This window comes from Rhinolophus ferrumequinum, chromosome 14, assembly GCF_004115265.2.
Source record: "Rhinolophus ferrumequinum isolate MPI-CBG mRhiFer1 chromosome 14, mRhiFer1_v1.p, whole genome shotgun sequence".
Classification (NCBI taxonomy): domain Eukaryota; kingdom Metazoa; phylum Chordata; class Mammalia; order Chiroptera; family Rhinolophidae; genus Rhinolophus; species Rhinolophus ferrumequinum.
This window is the reverse complement of record NC_046297.1, coordinates 44,399,087-44,420,587: the sequence shown is the minus strand read 5'-3', so window position 1 is coordinate 44,420,587 and position 21,501 is coordinate 44,399,087. Positions and strand designations below refer to the sequence as shown.

The 21,501-nt window shown below is 39.2% G+C and overlaps 1 protein-coding gene and 1 non-coding gene across 2 annotated transcripts in view; one reads left to right on the top strand and one right to left on the bottom strand.

Annotated features, from left to right (window-relative positions):
- Positions 1 to 12,232, bottom strand: part of ATP6V1C1 (ATPase H+ transporting V1 subunit C1) — a 35,429-nt gene extending 23,197 nt beyond the window's left edge. Inside the window, exon 1 of the mRNA XM_033126650.1 lies at positions 12,031 to 12,232. The gene's annotated coding sequence lies outside the window, so the exon portion shown is untranslated. The remainder of the gene's footprint in view (positions 1 to 12,030) is intronic.
- Positions 12,233 to 19,537: 7,305 nt separating this feature from the next.
- On the top strand, positions 19,538 to 19,681 carry LOC117034239 (small nucleolar RNA SNORA57). Its single transcript, XR_004425051.1, has one exon. It is a non-coding gene; the product is annotated as a small nucleolar RNA SNORA57 (small nucleolar RNA).
- The last annotated feature ends 1,820 nt before the right edge of the window (positions 19,682 to 21,501 follow it).

Here is a 21,501-nt window from a genome sequence, read left to right as displayed (position 1 = left end):
TTCTATTGGGTATTCTCAAACGTTCTCCAAAGCAGCTATCAACAAAAGTTCCCACATAATATACGTTGTTCATAACTATATACTTACAGAAAGTACAAAAACATGCTTAGGAAAAAGGGTCTTTAGCTGTGTATGTAAAATTTTATTTCCTTAAAAAAATATCTGGGCAAATGTGGCAAAATGTTAATATCTGTTAAATCTGGGTAGTGGGTACGTGGATGAATGTCTGTTAATCTGAAATATTTGAACTTTTCCTGTATAATGGAAACATTTCAAAATTAAGTATTTTAAAACCTGATACAAGAATGTAACTTACAATAAATAAAAAGAACAAAGCTTAGCAAATTTATTTTAAAAAATAGATTTTAGTGAACTTTCAAATGGAATGGCCAGAGACTCGTCTAGTTACCAAATTAATCCTCCAAACACAACTTTTCTGTTTTAACTCTAGTGGAAATGCTTTCTCATCTGTTTATATCCCTCCTCTTATGACCAAGTATAACATATTGAACACAAACCTTTTTGATGTTTCAGGATTTTTTTACTAAATGTTTTCAGGTCAATAACAACTCTAATTGTGTAATGTTGCAAAGGTAAGAGCTTAGGCTATATCTGTACTAACACCACAATCTATCAAAGTTGCTTTTTAACTGAAATTCAAATTCCTAATGAAATGGTGTGGGTCTATCACCTGCCTTCCTATCATCCCCCGCTCATGTTCTCCACTGCAGGGTTGGGGGGGGTGGGGGGGTGGGGGGTGGGAGAGTGGCGAGGGAAACTGGTGGTTACCTCACCTAAGCTGCTCTAACACTTGCTACATTTTCACTTTCTTTTGACCACTTTGGCCTTGGCTGTTTCCTTCTCTCTGGTCTCCTCCACCTAATAAGCCTGCACTTATCAAATCTAGTTTTCTTTAGCCCAAACACCAATCATAGGACTACCTTACCTGAAACTTTAAATTCTCAGTTGAATGCAGTAATATCTTTAAACCTCTTTTAATAATCCGGATTTTCTAAGTCATAGCAGTTTTGGAAAGTTGAGATTTATTGCAATTATTTATACAAGTGCTTCTGTTAAACAAAACATATTTGACGATACATTTTATACCTCCTCTCTCCCCAAAAATGGCAAGTGATGAAATCAATTGTTAAGTTCTTCCTGATGATACTGTTAAATTATCTAAACTGCAGCTTCTTCCAAGACTGTAATAATATGAGCTGTTACAGTAGATGTCACTATCATACCATCTAGAGTTCTCGGAAATCTTTTTCATCCAATAGGTTTCCAAAGGATTTTAAGAAATTAGAAAGAGGACCCCATTTTCTTATCTATAAATACTTGGCCTACCCTACTTCACTGAGCTTTTATCAGGATCAAATGAAATAATGTCATGATAATTCTAAACAAGAGTCCAGAAATGTTTAGGAAAATTGTAAAAAGTTCTCTAATTCCATCTTTTAATGGGAGCCCTCTCTAGAGCCTGTTTGGAGATAAGGATGACATCTTCTGTGTTTGGTACTGTCTTATACACTTCTCATATGTTACCTTAATTCTCATGCCAGCCCTATAAGCTAGGTAGTGATACTCAGAGAGGTTAGTAATTTATCAAGGTCACACAACTCGCAGATGGGGTTCAATTCTCATTGTATTTGACGGTAAAGCCATGTTCTTTTTATTGTCATGCTAGGAAAAGAGAATATTCTGCACCCAAGCCGACTTGAGCTCTACTTGAAGAGAGATCCACACATAACCTAAACCCTTTCACCCTGCGTTTGACTCCAGGCGCAGTGAATTCTGCTAGAGAGAGAGATCTGGGCTTTCTTTCCCTTTTCTTTTCATCCAGGATCATTACCGTTTCTGAAACAGCATCAACCAGCATCCAAAACTATCCTATCTCGTAGAAGAAACCATGATTCCTCCAAACAGAAAAGCAAAATTTTTCTGTTTTTGAAATGAGAGATTCAAGAGACCTGGAGATCAAGAACACAAACTCTGGAGTTTCACAATAGTTAAAACCTTGACTCTATCCCCTTACTAGTTTCCCCATCTGTAAAGTGTAATATTACAAATCTCTTCACAGAGCTACTGGAAGGAGTGAATAAAATGATGCACTTCCATCTTCTCCTTTCCATTCAGCCTCCCATCCTGGGGGGTGACCGAATTAGCTGCTGCCCCAATCCATTCTACCTCTGAAGGATCTTCCCAGTATCCCAGGTGGGAAATATCTTGTTTACTTAATATCTTACAAATGCCACTATTATGCACTTATCATACTAGTCTCCCTCCTTTTTTTTTTTTAATAACATACTTTCGTCCCCACCATACTGAGAAATCCTGAAGGGCCAGAATCATATCTTCACTGAAGCCCTAAAAGCCAGCATACACAATTCCTGCCAAAAGGAGGAAATTAATACAGGCTTGTTTCATGAATAAATCAAATGTAATTATAACAATGACTCTGAATTAATCAAAAAGTATGATTAGAGGGAAAAATAAAGGCCAAGAAAAATATTTAATATTTTTTTTTATTTAGAGTCATAAAACAAATCCTAATTTTAGAGTAGTTTGTAAATTAAAAATTGGTAAAGTTGCAGATTACTATGTGTTTGTCTTTTATTTTAAGGGTGAAAATAAAACATATAGTCAAAAATATAAAAGAGAGGGCTTGAGAAAAAAAACCTTACCTGTACTTTAGGCAAAGCCATGGCCTCAGTTCTTCTAGCCCCTAGTCAAAGCTATAGTCAAAACTATCAAAAGAGCCTGATGGGAAAAAGAAGCTACTTAAATATCTAAGGATAAATATAAGAACTGCAAATGAGGACATCATCAATAAGTGTTTTGCAAAATCCCGTTTTTTCTGTTTTTAAACAATGTCCACTGTTACCCTGTCTCCTTGAAATTTTCCAACAATTTATCTTTGCAGATGAACACATATATATTTTGGTCTGAAAATGAAATCCGAGTTGCTAAACACATTTCCCGTCTTCTCTCAGCTGCACGGAAACAGAGTCATAATTGGTGTCCACTGGTTGTCATCTCACTAAGAACCTGGGTTCCTCCACCTCTTCTAACTACCCGAAATAATTTGTTTTCATACCTAATTATTTCCTTTTGTTTCATCTTGTATTTTGGAAGTCAGGCAAAAAATAGAGGCAAACCATATGTTAAACAAAAGAGAGATGATTAAAATGGCACACCAAGTAACTTGGAGTTCCTCAAGATTCACATCTCAGTGCCTCCGCTACATGTATGTATAAGTGTGTATGGACATACCAGCTTCTCTTTTGATGATCTGATCTACACTCAAGGCGATTCCAGTCTACATGCCGAACACGCTCCCAAGTATCTCCAGCTCAAGCCCTTCGGCTGCTTCTAAGGGCTGTACCCAACAAGTCTGCACAGCTGACTACAGTAGGACATCTCCACTTGGGTGTCTCAAAAGTACCTAAAACCCCACATTTCTAGTCAAACTCATAATCTCTTCCCTCAAACCTGGTCGAACGTATTCCAGTGTTCCTTGAGTTAGTTAGTACAGATGTACCGCTGAAACATTAGACAATTAGAATTGTCAAATGTCCTCAAGATAGCAGCACTAATACTTACTGGGCGCTTCCTATCTACTGGCACCAGTCAAAACACTTTACATATTAGTGTACTCATTTAGTACTTTTAAAATAACCCTATCAGATGGGTAGTAGTTACAAATGAAGAAACCAAGGTACAAAAGTGCCTCATATATTATATGAGATATATAATATGTATCACATCATATATCATACGAGAGCATATACTGTATGTTAAAGATGTATTATATGCTCTTATAGCACTTTCTTTTTAGTATTTCCCTGAGGGACACTTTTTATTCTCTCTTCCAAATAAAATAACTGCCCATTAGGATTAGTGGAAACCCTGATAGTTTTTGCTCAGAACTGTATCCTCAGTACCTGGCGTAGAGGCTGGTATGTAGAACCTCAAAAAGTATTTGTTGAATATTCTTGAATGAATAAGTAACTGCGAGGATTAAATGACATAAAATACCTGGCTTATAATTGTTTATCTCCCTTCACTTCCCCGTTATTTATCAAAATCAACTTTACTGAAATATAATTTATATACAATAAAAATGCAGTTTTATGAGTTACTGACATCTGTGTAATCACCCCCAAAACCAAGATTAAGAACACTTCTGTCATCCCAAAACCTTCCCTCACACCCCGTCCCACTCACTCCCTACCCCACTGCCAGGCCTGGGCAGATGCTAATCTGCTTTCTGTCACACTATTGATTACTTCTGCCAGATCGAGAATTTCACTGCAATTTCATGGAAGCATACATTATGTACTCTTTTGTTTCTGGCTTCTTTTGCTGAGCATGTCTTTGACATTTGTCCATATTGAGCATATTCTGTGGTATTGCTTAGTATTCATTACATGAATGTACTAATTTGCTTATCCATTCATCTGTCGATGGACATTTGGATTGTTACTGGTTTGGGGCCATTAACAACAAAGGTGCTATGAACGTTCAACTATGAAGTTTTTTGTAAAAATATTTTCATTTCTCTTAGATAAACATCTAGAAGTGGAATTTCTGAATTGGCTGATTAGCATATATTTAACTTTATAAGAAGCTGCTAAACTGTTTTCCAAAATAGTTATAACATTTTATATTCCCATTAGCAAGTTCGTTTTACCACCTGCTCATCAACACTTAGTTCTGTGAAGTTTTCAATTCTCATGTTTAATTTATCATTTTTTTTCTTATAATGCATGCTTTCTGTGGCATAAGAAAAATGTGCCGACCCCAAGGTCACAAGGATTTATCCTGCTTCGACTTCACTGAACTTCTTGAATCTATATTTACAGCTTTCTTCGAATTTGGAAAATTGCATCCATTATTTTCTTTTTTTTTTCTGATTCTCTTTCCCTTCTTTTGAGAAAAATATCACATGTTAAGCCACCTGATATTGTCCCACAGGTCAATGAGATTCTATTCACTTTTCAGTTGTTTTTCTCTCTTTGTGCTTCAGTTTGAATACTTTCTTGCTGTATCTTTTAGTTTGCTGACCTGTTCTTTGGACTTCTCTGCTATTCATTTCATGAAGTGAAATTTTCACTTTAGATGTATTTTTCAGATTTGTAAGTTCCATTTTTTAAACCTTCCATTTCCCTCCTCATTATGTTAAATCACTGAGCATATTTATAATTCAGAATGTTACACTGTTGATCACTCGATGTTGTTGTCTCCCTTTTTAAGAATGTTGTTCTGACAGGTAGTCAAGTCACTTGAGGATCAGCATGATCCATTCAAGGCTTGTTTTTAAACTGTTCGTATGTGTCTAACGCTTCACCCCCTGGCTATGTTAGCTCTACTACCATGTTTCCCAGAAAATAAGACCTAGCCGGACCATCACCTCTGATGCGTCTTTTGGAGCAAAAAGCATTAATTTTTTACTGAAACACGGTACCAAGGTCTGACCTTCTAGGGATTCTACTGATTGCCCCAGGTATTCAACAAAGGATTCAAATGCCTCAGCCCCACAAGCCTGGAAATTGTTGTTGAAAGCGCTGTAGCGATTGTTTGCTGGCCCTTCTGCAGAGACCCCATACAGATTTCTGGTGTTTTGCTTTTTGTTTTCCTATCTATCTAGCTCCCTCCTCTCTGCCAACCTAACCTGCAAATTCTAGCCAGATAGGCCCTCCCCAACTACAGGCTGAACTCAGCACACCAACATGCTCTGCTTGCTTCCCCTTCTTAAACCATGGTGCGGAGAGTGGCTCCGGCGGAAAGCTGGAGGGATGACAGAGCCCGCCTTGTGTGTTTCCCATCTCTCCGTTACTGTACTACCTATTGTCCAATGTCTGCAAGTAGTTTTTTCCTATATTTTGTTGTTTTCTAGTCGTTCATGGTATCGTATCAGTTATTCCATCTTGGCCAGAAAATGAAGTCCCATCTAGTTTTGTTGTGTGGACTGTTCATGAGTTTTTGGTTTTGCTATCTAATTGCTCTGCTTGTTTCTATGTAGAGGTTCCAGCACAACCTCCCAACCTCTCTCAGTCCCAATGCTTTAACATTACTCCTGTGTTCTAAACAGGAATAACAACAACAATATGAAAAATGTAACAAGTTTAGGCTGAAAGACTACAGTATTATAATACTGTATTTGTGAAGAATGAAGACTACAATGAACATGTACTGCTTTGGTAATAAGGGGGAACAATGTTCCATTTTGTTAAAAATAAAAAGAACAGATGCAGCTTGAATAAACGTCCCACACATATGCACACATGTCATTAATTTGCAAATGTATGGCATGCTATCATGATTGATAAAATATAAATTCATTTAAAAGCATTAATAAATATATAATAACTTGCCATCATTAATATGTACTCAATCTAAAATTGTATTACATGAGAGCCTAAAAAATTTTTGTGATTAAAACAAGGGGGGAGGAATTTCTGAAAGGCAGTTTGTCAATATTTATCAAGAGCCATAAAAATGTGCACACCCTTTGGCCCAGCTTTTCCAACTTTAAGAAAGGAAACAAGAATATGTATAGGTATAAACATTAAATTATTTTTTAAAACTGTTAAAAATTACCTCCTGGGAGTGGATTATGAATGCTTTCATTCTTTCTGTATACTTGTTTCTTAATTTTAAAATAATGAATTAATATATGTAAAAACTATCCCCCAAAAAACCCACGCTTTTTTTAAAAAGGTAGGGTGGTATCTTCACACTTGAAAATACTGAAAAGTTTAGAGACCATTAAACGGCACGCTAACAAAGAATCCTGGAGAGAGAATACCAAAGAGAAGGGCATAGCAGGTTAGTAGTAGCTATGTCTGAAGCTCGAGATCAAGGTTGGTAATAGCCTTTCTATCTCATTGCCAGAGAAAACCAAAATGCCAACCTCAGGAAGCACAATGTAATGCCCAGAGCACTGCACTGAGAATATGAACACTTGGAATCGAATCCCAGCTCTGTGTGTCATTGTCTGCAGAAATTTCATTTGTAAAACGAAGAGGACTGGATTATGATATCCAGGATCTTTTTCTGCTCCTATATTCCATGAATCTACAGTGGGTGAGACCCAAGATTCTTTTTCTTCTATTTTCTTATTAAGTCCCTCAAGTAATTCAGATGATTAGTCAGGTGTCAGAACCACTGTACTAAAACAGGCATTTCCATGATTATATAGTGATTATATAGTGAATGTTACAAGAAATGGCAAATATACTTTAATAAGATGGCTAAATGTTGTATCATCATTATCAAGAATCACACACTACTGTTAGTCCTATAATACAGAAATGATTTTTGTTCTGTGGAGTTTAGAAACCTTAAATATACCAATCCACTTTTTACAGGCTTTCTGTAGAAGCTTACAAGCTTAAAAAGTGAAAAGCAATATGATATATGAAATCAAGTACACAGCAAAACAAAATCTGGGTAAACTCTTGCTCTGCTCAAGAATGCACAATTTATTTTAATTTATGAAGCACAGAATACAGAGGATTTTAAATGTTAGAAAATTTTTTGTAATTTCTGGTAAAGCTAGATAAACGGGTAGACATGCCAAGGAGGGAACTGGACACCTGCTACTGAAAGTAACCATGAGAAGCTTCTAAGCTCCCAGAGACTTCCTCTGCCACAGGCAACTCAGCAATGACCCAAGGGGCAAACAACTCCTTCCATGCCAGGGGATTCCCTGAGTCTACACTCATAGCTCCCAGAAAGTTACTTCCCTTTTCTTTCAGGCTGGTATTTTAGAATAGGGACTGGATCACAATACCATTTCTACTCAAAGGTACTGCTATCTCTAACACAATGTATTCTAGCCTGAAATTCATCAAGTTAAAGACTAAAAACATGTTAGTTTTCCTCAATACGTCACTTTAGTAAGCTTGAGATTGTTTACTGGTAACCACAACTTATTGAATATGTATTATGTAATAAGCACTTTAACATGCTAAGCAATTTTGTACTTAGTTCCTCCAAAGATGTTCTCACTACCCCCACTTGCAGATGAGAGAACAGTTAAAGCAATTACTTGCCCAAGGTCACACAGCTAGTGACTGCATCCATTCTACATGCTAGTTTATTTAAATACTACTCTTAACTTCTACATTCCCAACATCTAGGAGAGTGCCTGTCATTACCTGTCATTAACAAGCATTCAGCTATCTGTCCAACAAATAAATGATGGTACCACATGAGGTGTTTTGCAACCAAATGGTACCTCTTTCCTACAAGAGGAGTTTGGAAATAAATAAATGGGAGCATTTTAGGTGTCCCACAGTGAGGGTCACTATCGGGATTTAGTGGATGGAGGCTAAACAAGGGACAATTTGTCCAAATGCCAATAGCACCCACAGAGAAACACTAAACTATAGCCTGGTTCATAAAAAAAAAAAAAAAAAAAAAAAACCTTTCATGGTAAAGTAATCCACCTGTTAATCAGCTTAATTTAGGAGTAACTTCCCATTCATTAATAGTTTGCTCAAAAGATACATCAATCTCTTTTTATATGACACCATTTTTGCACTTACCTGGCATTTTATTTTCAAATACACACGCGCACACCTCTTTTTAAATAAAGAGCTAATGCTCCATCTTTTATCCTATGATGGAACCAAAGCACCTCTCGTCTACTGCCCACCTGGCTCCTTTTTGAACTCAGTAAATGTACAGATGTGCACAATGATGTACCATTAGAAGTAGATTTCCCATTAGAAAATAACTGTGTTTCATTATCAAGAATACAGATTGAAATTTCAAGTTTCAAGGATCACACATGCCAAAAGGAAATTTTAGACTGCCCTGGTTCATTGCCTGAGCTCTCTTTCCAAGGGTACTCTACTATGTCTTAAAAACATCGATGAAATGGGAATCTAACATGAATTAGTTTACAACTGAAGTTGTATAAAAATCCACATCCAAAGGGTGAAAAAAGGTTTCCTCTTACAGACAGATTAGAATATCAGCAAGAACAAAATGTAATTAGGAGGTACTTAGTCAAAACTGTATGTAGCTACCCCCAAGCAGACTCAAGTTCAAAAGGAAGACTGACTGTTTAGGGACTGACGGACTACAAGGAGACCCTTTCGCAAAGGTTTATTTTGGCATTCCAGTTTTGCTCTTTGGCCAATGGAATTACTTCAAAAGTTGTGGGGGAGGAGGGGGAATCAGAGAATCAGATTTTTGAAGCCCAAGTTTCTTTTTAGGTTGTAAAAACTAATGTAAACGAGGCTCCTAAAAATAAAAAATGAGTATTTCCTGCCCAGTTTTAAAATCAGAATTACACTAACTACCTAGCTCTCAGCATTTACCTTAGTCAGCTCCCAAGTACTGTTTCCTTAGGTTTTATCTAGTCCCTGTAAGACATACCAAGAGAGAAAAAGATCTGGGAGTGCTGAGACACAATCCTGAGGCTCAGTGTTCAGCACATTTGAGGCCTGTTTCTTGCCAAAAGAACTGTGATTGACAACCTGAGCATTTTCAGTTCACCTTTATTGCTCATTATTGCCTCCAGCTGAACTGTAAACTGAATAGCTTTACCCAAGCTTACAGAAAAGCAGTTTTTAAAGCTCTGACCACCACTGCCAAAACACCTGAGCTGTCCTACTAGAAAAAGTTCAGTAAAAGTTCTGAACCAAACTTTACAATGCACTTCAAGAAACTCACTTTTCTCTCTAGATGTGATTGTGCTAAGTACTATGTAGAGGAACATACGCCAGCAGTCAGAAGACTGTGAAAGTTAAGCCAGACTTAAATCACTTTATCTGTTTCTCGTTCCAAAGTCCTTAGATAGGTTCCTATCTACACAATGAATAGCATTTTCATCTACTTACTCTCAAAGACTTATGAGAACAAATATTAAAAGGTAATCGAGTCCTACCTGTGACTAACTACTATTCAATAAAATATATTCTACTATTCAATAAAAAAGGTATTCTGGAGTAGATGACATTATCAAAGGATAATTTTGAAGGCCAAACAGATTTTTGCAAAGGAGTCTCCCATCAACCCCAAATGGATCCAGCCTCCCCTGTGTATTTCTGGACTGCTTAGGGGGTAGTTATAACAACCCTCAGTGAAGGGTGCAAATATAATCTAATTATGCTTTCCCTTCCCTACCTTAGCCTCTCTAAAAGTGAGTATAGTTAAACATTCTCCTTAATTCCTTAGGGAAGAAATAAGGTATCTTGCCTTCCAATCTTTCCGAGGCCCTTCGCTTCCTACAGGAAACAGTTTAAACTGTTGTACCATCTCTTGGTGGCATTACAACAAGGCGATCTCCCCTCATTCAGTTTTGCAGCCTCCACATTCTCAACAAAATTTTATTTTCCAACCCACCTCTGACTCACTTCACTGCCTATAATCTTGATTGGCTTCCCTCTGCTTTTAGGAATAAAAGCCCTGCTGGGCCTGACCGCAGCCTTCCCCCACCTGCTTCCCTCACACAGCTCCCTCCCAATTCAGCCATGCTAGTCCTCCCACAACTTCTCAGAAACTATTCCTCCTCACATCCCAGGGCATTGACATATGCTGTCCCCTCCGCCGGGAAGGTTTTCACATACACCTTCACATGCTTGTCAGATGTCAGTTCAAAAGTCATATCCTCTGAAAAGCCTTCTTCGAACCTTCTGCAAAGGCCATGTCCTTTATAAACTATTTCACTCCACTGTTATTCCTTTGAAGCAAATTTCACACTTGCATGACTATTTATTAAAATCCATCTCCTCCTCCTGACGATAAGATCTATGAGAGAGACCCTGTTTTCTCAACCCTAGCGCCAGCACAGTACCTAGTACATAGTTCAATACATATTAGTCAAATGAATAAGTAAGTGAGTGTCATTCAAGTCTTCATTACCTGACCCCAACTTTATTTCCCACTTCCCTGCAATTCAAATCCACCGCCAACCTGGTCTTTTGGCTCCCCTGGAAGCACTCTTTTTCATCTTCAGGCCTTCAAATCCTGTGGTTGTCCATGCCTATGGAAAATGTTCCCCCATTTCTTTCTACCTGTTCAAATCCCACTGGCTTGCCAAGACCCAACTCCAGTTATCTTTCCTCCACAACAGTTCTTGATAGTGCTGGTTCATCCACCTGTGTCTGCGCCTTAACTTCAAAGCACTTCGCACTCCCTTTTTGCTAATTACATATAACCTCACTGTACTTCAATGTGTCGTTTGTGTGTGACTTATCTTCCCAACTCTGGCGCAAGCTCCTAAGGCTGGACTGTTTACACCTCCTTTCTCCACTCCCAGAGCAGTGCTAAGCAATGAGCACTCAACCAAGCGTTTGGTTTTTCCCTAACATACAAGAGTTTTCCTCTGAAGAGAATATTGGCTTCCCCTTACTCCTGTTTCTCCGGTGATTCAATTTGCCTTTTGTGACTCTTCCCCTCAAGATCCTTTTCAGAGATGTCTTGCCTACCCTTCCCCCATTCTAATAACGAATGGTTTCAATTCTCTGGATCCTTGTTCTTCACGTCTACAAGGATTCTGCGTCCTCTGTTGGGACCCTCTGCTTGCAAGGAGGGGCTTCTAGACCCTTTAAACTGCTATCCCCTACACTTCAGCGCGTACACTCAGTGAAGGCTTCTTGCGTTCGCTGTGAGCTCACACACACCACCCCAGGTCCTCATCTGGGCCACTGTCATCTTTCATCCCCCTCAATCAAGGGGGTGTGGATTCACTGTGACCCGACCTCCTCCCCCCCCCACACACACACACAGCAAGGAGAAATGTCCCAGACCCGCAGTGTTTCTCCTTTCTGCCTTTGCCATTGAGTACCCCCTAGGTACTCTCCTTTTTCCTCCTTCCTCTTCTTACGAGACGGAACCCAGGCCCAAGATTGAGAAGAACCGATGCCGAGAAACCAGACACAGCCACCCAGCCATCCCCAAAGACACAGCCTAGGCCCTCGCGCCCGCCCCCAATCCCCCCCAGGCGGCGACCGCAGCGCAAGCTTCGGCCAGGCCGGAACTGCCCAGCCCAGGTAGCCATCGCTTACTGACCCAGGAAGGTGCCAAACGAGGAAGTGGCAGCAGTAACAGGTACGGAGGCAGACAGCCTGGCAGACGTTAACGGCTCAGCGCTCCATCCCTCCCGAACCTAAGCTCCGGCCTTACGGCTTCCTCGACCCCAGCGCCCACGGAGTCAGTCACGTGCCAACAGAAGCAGTCAGCTGACCGCAGCGCGCGCCGCTCCGCTGACGTGTGCGCCACTGCGCAGCCGCAGCTACTGCCGCGACCTCCCAAGAGGGGCTGGGCTGCGAGGCTCCCGGGAAACCTGGGAGACCCGGGAGTCCGGGCTGGCGGCCGCTGTTCCGGGGTGGGTGGGGTTTCACGCTTCTGCCAGTGTCTGCGCGGAGTCTCGTTCGCCCACTGTGAACGTCGCCGCCACCATCCCTAACGTTATCCCACTTCAGGTTTCTGCGGGTCAGAACTTGTCTCCAGCCCCTACACAGGCTTTGCCACTAGCGGTTTTGTTCAGACAGCCCCGTTTTCTGAGTAATGGCCCTGCTAGTCCGCTTCAGCTGATTGACATTTTCCTTCCAGTCCACTTCAAGTTAATTCCATAAACGTCCATGGAGCATTTGCTGTGCGCTAGGCATTGTGCTAGTGTTTTTAGGATTATCTACCAGAGCCAATCACTCCTTGAGCATGTTATCTAGTTATGTTATCTAGTTCAGGGATATGTGTGGTGTACGGTAAACATAATAAATAGTTGAAATCACAAAATGGTAAACCAAGGAAGGAAGGACAAAGGAAGGACAAACCAAGGAAGGAGGGGAGAAAGCATAGCTTTTGGGAGTTGGGTAGCAAGCAAGCCGCTCTTCTGAACCCTGCGTATTTCATTGATTTGGGAAGGTAGGTAGCATTATTCTAATTTAGAACATAGTTGTAGAAATGGTAGAGAACTTTGTGGTATTCTAATTTAGTCCTTTTAGATTTACAGATGAGGAAAGTGAAGAACCAGAGGTCAGAGTTTAGCACTGGAATAAATATATCTGGTTTTAAATCCCGGCCTCACTGCTGACTAGCTGTGTGACCTTAGGCATCTAAACTTCAGCTCTTTTACCTGTAAAATGGTGGTAATAATACATACCTTACAGAATTACTGTGAGGATTAAATAAAGTATGTATTTAGCACAGTGTCTGGCACATAGGAAACACCCAGTAAATTGTGGCCATTATTACGGTATATTGTAGAACCCAGGTTTTCTGACCTATCCTATACCTTTTTTGCTGTTGAGTCCCTGCAGAAATTCACCAGAGAATTTCTTAGAGCCTTAGTATTAGGTTGGACAGAAAGTAACAACCAACCAAACTATCTCCAACCTAATGCTTTTCACCAATTTTGAATGAAGTTCAGGAAATTCTGACAACCAGTTCCATAACTCAGCTTTGGAAACTTGTCAGGAATTCCAAAGGCTTTATCTAGCATCATAAAATGGGCCTAAAGCCAATATTTTGTTAGAAAGTCTGTCCAATCAAACTTTCTTCAATGATGGTAATGTTATTGTGTGCTGTCCAGATGGTACCCACTAGCCTTATGTGGCTATTGAGCATTTGAAGTGTGGTTGGTGTGACTAAAGAACAAATTTTAAAATTTACTTCACTTTAATTAAAATGTAAATACCCACAGGGGGCTAGTGGCAACTGCTTTGGACAGTGCAATTTTAAGGTCTGCATTTGAAATCTTTTGGTTTCTTTATGCTTGTGTATGGGCCTAAAACACAATTTTCATCTCATTTGTTTAATTTTTAAATTCAAGTGCATCTATTCCTGACACTTTCCAATGTGTTAAACACTGTGTTATCCCGAGAGGCAGTATAATGTAGTGCTCAACAAATGTTAGCTCTAACTACTATTAGGAGGCCGAGCATATCTCATTTAAAAATCTAGCAAGCATGTTTAATATAAGCAGGGCATAATTGCTTTCTAATGGCTTCTAATAGTAAGAGAATGTGTTTTACACTTTTCTATGCTGTTCGTAAGACTATAATAGATATCTAAGTATGTATAACAGGCATGCCACACCTTTTCTTCCATTTCTAACAATCTAAATACTCCCCATCTGGAAGCACCTTTTAAGCTTAAAGCACTGAAGAAATGCATAGAGAAGATTTATTTTCTCAAGGGAAAAAGATAAATGTTTTAATTAAATTGGGGAAAGTGTTTGATAGCACAATAGTAATCAAAATTATTTTTCACCCCCCTCCAATATCAAAATATGAGGTGTGATCAAACAATACAATGAATGTTTAAATTTTTTAAAAAATTATTATAGTAAAAGACACATTGCCATTAATCCCCCTCAAAATACTCCCCCCCTTGCTTTGAACACACTTATCCCATCATTTTTGCCACTTTCTGAAGCAGTTCTGGAAGTCCTCTTTCGTGAGTGTCTTTAGTTGTGCTGTCGTGGCTGCCTTGATGTCCTGAATTATTTTGACGTTGGGGAAGAGCCAGAAGTCTCATGGTGACAAATCTGGTGAATAAAGTGGATGAGAATACACCATAATGTGTTGTGTTTTATTTTTGTCAGAAACTGCCGTATACCAGAAGTGATGATGACACAGTGCGTTGTCATGATGGGGGATGATTTACGGCACACTTTAAAACACAACTTCTCTCAACCATAACTCATACCCGACTGACTGCAGTGAACAAGTTGAAACTTGTCACACACTGTTATGAAGGTTCGACGTGACGCTTCCTGTATTAAAGATCCCTGCCTCCATTGGATGGCACTCAGCAGCAGCATTCACCGTACATTTTGATCACAACGAAAGGCTCCAGGTCACACATTGCTTCTGGTATATGGCAATTTCTATTAAATAGAGGGGAGTTAAGGATGGGTGCAAGGGGAAGGGATTAAGAAATACAAATTGGTTGTTATTCAGTAGTCATGGGGATATAAAGTATAGCATAAGGAATATAGTCAATAATATTGTAATAACTAGGTATGATACCAGATAGATACTAGATCTATCAGGGTGATAGATGGAAATGAGGTTGGGGGCAGGGTGAAAAAAGTGAAGGCATTAAGAAATACAAACTGGTAATTAATACAGTATGGGGAATATAATCAACAATGTTGTTCAGGGCTGCCGGATGGCTCTGTTGGTTACAGCACGAGCTCTCAACAACAAGGTTGCCGATTAAATTCCCACAAGGTTGCTGCACCCCCCCACATCTAAAGAATGAAAACGGCAACTGGACTTGGAGTTGAGCTGCACCCTCCACAACTAGACTGAAGGACAACGACTTGGTGCTAATGGGCCCTGGAGAAACACACTGTTCCCCAATATTCCCCAATAAAAAAAAAAAATTGAAAAACAAAAACAATGTTGTAAAGATCATGTAAGGTACCAGATGGGCACTGGACTTATCAGCTGGACTTTATCAGGGGGATCACATCATAGATTGTGTAGGTGCCTGACCAATGTGCTATACGCCAGAATACACCTGAAGCTGGAGTAGAATAACATTGAATGTCAATATAACTAAATATATACTAGGTATCTGTAGTCACGGGATGTGGAGTACAACATAGGGAAGATAGTCCATGGAATTGTAACAGCATATACAATGCCAGAGGGGTAATAATTTGGGGTGCGAGTTATCACTTTATGAAGGTTTTAAATGTCTAACTATTATGTTGCTTTGTACACCTGAAACTAATAAAAAATAAATAAATTTTTCAAAAAAATTTATGGTGTGTCCTCATCCAGCTTATTCACCAGATCTGGCACCGTGCAACTTCTGGCTCTTCCCCAAAGTTAAAATGATTCAGAACATCAAGGCAGCCATGACAGCACAATTAAAGACACAAAAGAGCATTTCCAGAACTGCTTCAGAAAGTGGCAAGAATGATGCTATAAGTTTGTTCTAAGTGAGGAGGAGTATTTTGAGGGGGATTAATGGCAATGCGTCTTTTACTGTAATACATTTTTTTAAGTTTAACCATTCATTATATTGTTTGATCACACCTCATATCTTGAAAGTCGGTACTGGTATTCCCCTTAGAAAAGGAAATGTCCTTGTTTAGGAAAATACCTTGATAAACTATTGGAATGGAAGATATACTGAGAGTTTAGGTAAATGGAGACAAAGAAACCAAATATGTAACTGTACTAGTTTCCAACAGAGATTGGAAAGGAATAGAAATTGGGGGAGGGGTGAAAACAGGCCCGGAAGGCATAGGGAAGTAAAGGGAGAAGAGAAAAAAGAAAGCAATATGATAAAAGTTTTATAAAAATAGGAGTGTTTAGAACTACATTTGAGATTTGCTTCAATTGCTGTGATCTACATCCTTTGCCATCTGCCCAAAACTTTATAAAGTCTAAGCTCAAATGCTTTATATGAGCTTCTGGAGAGATAGAAATTTATGCTATCTAGGTTACATAATATAAAGAGCTCAGACAAATTTATAAAAACAATAAAACCCCAACACACTAATGAGCAAAAAGCACAATTGAGAAAAGAAAAAATACCACCACTTACTAAAACATATGGGAAAATGTTTGCTCTTAATAATGCTCAAAAATATAAGGCAATATAAATATTTATAAATTAAATAATATATAAATATAAATAAGAGCTTATATTAGCAAAGATCTAAATATATACATAACAGCCAACGTTGGTGAGAGTGTGATAAAATAGAATCTCTTACATTGTTGTGGAAATGTAATTTGGTACAACTTTTATGGTCAGCAATTTGACAGTATGGATGAGAAGTCTTAAAAAGGCTCATTCCACTTGATCCACATTCGGGTGGAAATAATAGAAAAGATAGAAAAGTATTTATGCCAAATATGTTCATTATATCATAATACCTGTTTTCATCATCAACATTTTCAACAACATTCATTAGAATTACTTGCAGAACTAAGGCCCTATGGAAGTCAAGTGCTGAAATGGTTTGAGGCTTATATCTTGAATTTTTAGGGTTTAACATTCATGGTTAATGAATAGGATACACTAGACCAGTGGTCCTCAACCAGAGGACATTTGGCAATGTCTGGAGACATTCTTCCTTGTCACAACCTGTGGAGAGAGGGATGCTACTGGCATCTAGTGAGTAGAAACCAGGGGTGCTGCTAAACATCCTGCAATACCCAGGACAACCCCCCACAACAAAGAATTATCTGATCCAAAGTGTCAATAGTGCTGAGGCTGAAAACCCTAGTACTAGGCCCATGATATTCTGATTCCCAAATTTTTGTTTAACAACATAGTATATAATACTGTCAGTTTTTTTTTGTCTGTAAAATTGAAACAATAAAATCTATCTGTTGTGTTGTAAGAATTACATGGAATCATGTAATAAATTATGGTCACATTGCCACCTTGAGATACTAGCTAAGCTTACTCACTAGCTCAGAGATTGGCACTTACATGCCAGCCTTATAGCGAATTCCTGGTTCATCACAGTCACAAATTTCTACATGCCTCTTGCTTGAAAAGAATAGAAACAAAATTTTTATCAACAAATGTGAAGTATTTAATGAATAATGGCTTTTAAAAATATGTTTTCATGTATTCCTGTTATAACATTATGTATTAATTGTTTAATAATTAGGAAGTATAGATAAACAAAAAGAAGAAAATAAACATCACCCATTATTCCACGACTCAGGGAAAATCACTTGGGTACATCCCTCAAGACTATTTCTATTCAAATGCATGCATGTGCATAAGCAACCTGTGCCATAGACTCAGGGCAGCAGGTAGAGTGTCTGTGTGTAACCCTCCGCAGAGCAAGAGGCAAGGACACGTGTCCTCTTGGTGCCTCAGCTGGGCTGTCGGCTATGGAGTGTCTCCACTGACTCCATTTCATTCCCTGTTGTTGACCAGGGTCACCACTAAAGCCTCCCCATCCACAATCCCTTTTCTGACCCCCATAATTATATATAACAACAACGACAGCTGAACTTCTAGAGCACTTAGCTTTGTGCTTAGAACTGTGCTGTGTGCTTTGTATATAACAAGTCATTTAATTCTCACAACAACCCTTTGAGACAAGTATTATTATTATCCCCATTTACATATAAGGGAACTGAGACACAGGCTGATTATGTAATTTGACCAATTAGTAAGTGGCAGATCTGAGTTCTGAACCCAGTCCTGTCTGGCTCCAGGGTCCTTGCTCTTAACCTCTGTAACATAAAGCCTCTCCTTGCACTGTCTCTTAGACACACTCCTTTTATACTCTGAGTTCTCATGGCACTCTAATGGCATTTAGCTTTTTTTTTTTTTTAATTTATTGGGGTGACAATTGTTAGTAAAATTATATAGATTTCAGGTGTACAATTCTGTATTACATCATCTGTAAATCCCATTGTGTGTTCACCACCCAGAGTCAGTTCTCCTTCCATCACCATATATTTGATCCCTCTTACCCTCATCTTCCACCTCCCACTCCCCTTACCCTCTGGTAACCACTACACTATTGTCTGTGTCTATGAGTTCTTATTTCTCATTTGTTTGTCTTGTTCTTTCGTTGTTTTTGGTTCATATACCACATATCAGTGAAATCATATGGTTCTCTGCTTTTTCTGTCTGACTTATTTCGCTTAGCATTATACTCTCAAGATCCATCCATGTTGTCACAAATGTTCCTATATCATCTTTTCTTACCGCCGAATAATATTCCATTGTGTATATATACCACAACTTCTTTATCCATTCATCTATCGAAGGACATTTTGGTTGTTTCCATGTCTTGGCCACCGTAAACAAAGCTGCAATGAACATTGGAGCACACGTGTCCATTTAGCTAATTTTACTTACATTTTATCAACCTTACCAAGACCACCTTTGACGCAGAGTCTTAAATATGCATTATACATAGTAAGCATTCAATAGGTGATAACCAAATAAATTTCACAACTAAAGGACAGGCCAGGTTTACAGACATTTTATGACAGAGAGGAGGGGAAGAGGTTTATCTGAATAATTAAACCTGTCAGTTCCTTTTTTCTGTGCCCTGTACTTTTGATCCCTGAACTAATAGAAATTATCGTCTTTGTCAGTATCTCCTTGGAAATGTTAAGAAACTTTCCTGGGAGCACCAAATGTTCATAGAAATAGGAAGATCAAATATTATTTTAAATAGTTTTGCCCTTCCACCTTCATTTCCAGATTTTGTTAACTTTATTATTACTTTCTAATTTTCTCAGTGTAACTTTAAATGACACAGTAGGAAAGATTTTTTTTTTTTTCCAGAATAAAAAACTCTTTTATTGAAGTGGGAAGAGGACACACACGAAGTCTTTTTTGATAGGGATTCAGGGAGGCCCGGGCTGGGGGCGGTGGAGCAGGCAGGCAGCTCCGAGGCTGGTGCCTTGGCATTGGGGCCGCTCAGTACTCTTCTGTACGGAGAAGTGGTTGTCTGTGGTCAAAATCTATTTATTTTTCATCTTATTTATACGAATAGCCTAAAAGTAATAGCATAGGAAGTTAGCACTCAATAGTTATTAGGAACCAATCAGTTAAGAAAAAAAGCAACCCTCCTCTTCTTGGCGGGGATCGGGTGTGCGGTCTCATCCCCGTAATGTATGGAGGCAGAGGGAAAGGGCTCCGCCCCTCTGGGCGTCATGACTTCGGTGCCAACGGCTATCCGCCAGTTCTATCCTCAAGCGCCAGGATACGAGGCAAATAAAAATAAATGAATGAATGGATAAATAAATAAATAAATAAATAAATAAATAAATAAATAGAAAGAAAGAAAGAAAAGCAAAAACATGCAAAAAAAAAAAACCCCAAAACCTGATGTATTTACTAATTATAAACATCTTCTCTTTAGTCTCCTATTTTATTGTTACACTAATTCCTCAATTTACACACAAATATCTTTCAAAAAAGTTAATTTACTGAGGGGAGAGTGTGTTTTAAAAAGTATCAACAGGGTGGCCAGTTAGCTCAGTTGTTTAGAACATAGTGCTAATAACACCAAGGTTGCCAGTTCGATCCCCACATCATGGGCTACTTTGAGCTGCGCCCTCCTTAAAAAGAAATAAATTAAAAAAAAAAAAAGTATCAACAAAAATAATGAACATCCGTTTTAAGCGCCTTTTGAGTATTTTTATCTCAGCCCTTACTATTTTATTGAATGTATTTATTTATATGACTATTGTAGGGAAACAATTCTTCATGGATCTCACATTTATGCATGTCTTGTGAGTAGAGGCACTGACTGCCTTTTTTCCAGATTATCTTTTCAAGGATGTTTGTATAGAACAGCATTGGAACAGAGATAACGTTTCCCTCTGAAGTACTGAAGAGCTACACTTACTGTACAATATAAAAGATTTGGGTTGCCTAAGCTCAGGGTTACTCTCCTATAATGAAACTGTGTGTCCCCCACATTCACCTGGCCCCATCCATGTCTCCCTGTGGGAATTGGATGCAGGGGAATCTAACACAAATATGCCGGCGCTTATACTGCTTGCAGTGCTATGAATAAAAGTCCTCTGTTTCTGACTCAGCATCTTGTATCAGCTACCAGTGTCCTTTAAACGGTGACAAGCCAGGCTAACTTGTAGAGTAAAATCTCAGCTCTTAAAGCTTCCCAGCTCTTAAAATATTGGTGACAATATGGGCTACATCAGAGACACAGCTTTCTGGAAGAGAAAGGATGAGGATCTCATAGAACAATTAGTGGAATTTTCAATGATTCCATAGAAATTGATAGTAAGCTGAATTGTGTGGTCCCAGGGAATCACTTGTAGACTAACTTGTGCGGTCTGCTTCATTGTCTGTTAATGAGGAAGAATTGGGGAGGTGGTTGCTGTCCATGGTGTCTCAAAAACTACAAATGGGCCCATGGTTGCTATACTGTTAACGCTCATCCAGGCAAAGGCACCTCCTCACCGAAGGCAATCAGCCTCAGGCTTGTCCCTTATAATGACTAGTACTAATATTTGTCGTGTGTAGGCAGAATGTACCACTCCCTATCAAACAACATTTATAGCGGTCATAAGGATAATGACTACTTGGTTGAGTACACTACTCACCAAGTCACCCTACGGTGGACCATATGGGCCAAAGTGGGGACATGATGAGTCACTGTACGTTTATAAAAATGCCTTGTCCCTCGTGTATGACTCTCCCAGATGAAAGGTCTGGGTGAGTATTGCGAGCGCCTGTAAGGGCTGTTGCTACATTTCAGTCTCTTCCTGGAAGTCAAGGGGACATTAACCCTTCAGCAGGGCCCTTCGTCCCTGCATGGTACGCATGACACGAGTGGGGAACAAAGTCCCGGCACACAGGTTCAGATAGAGTGAGCAACACAGCTTTATTTGGGAACCAATGTCCCTCCAGAGTCCAATGCTCTGGTAAGCACAGAAGGTTATACAGAATAGAATAGAATTTAATAACGAACCAAGTCCCAGAGTCAATCGGGATGGAGAAGGTTCCTGGTCTGGGAGAGACGACTGGGCCACAACGGGTCTGAGGCCAGCGGGTCTTGCA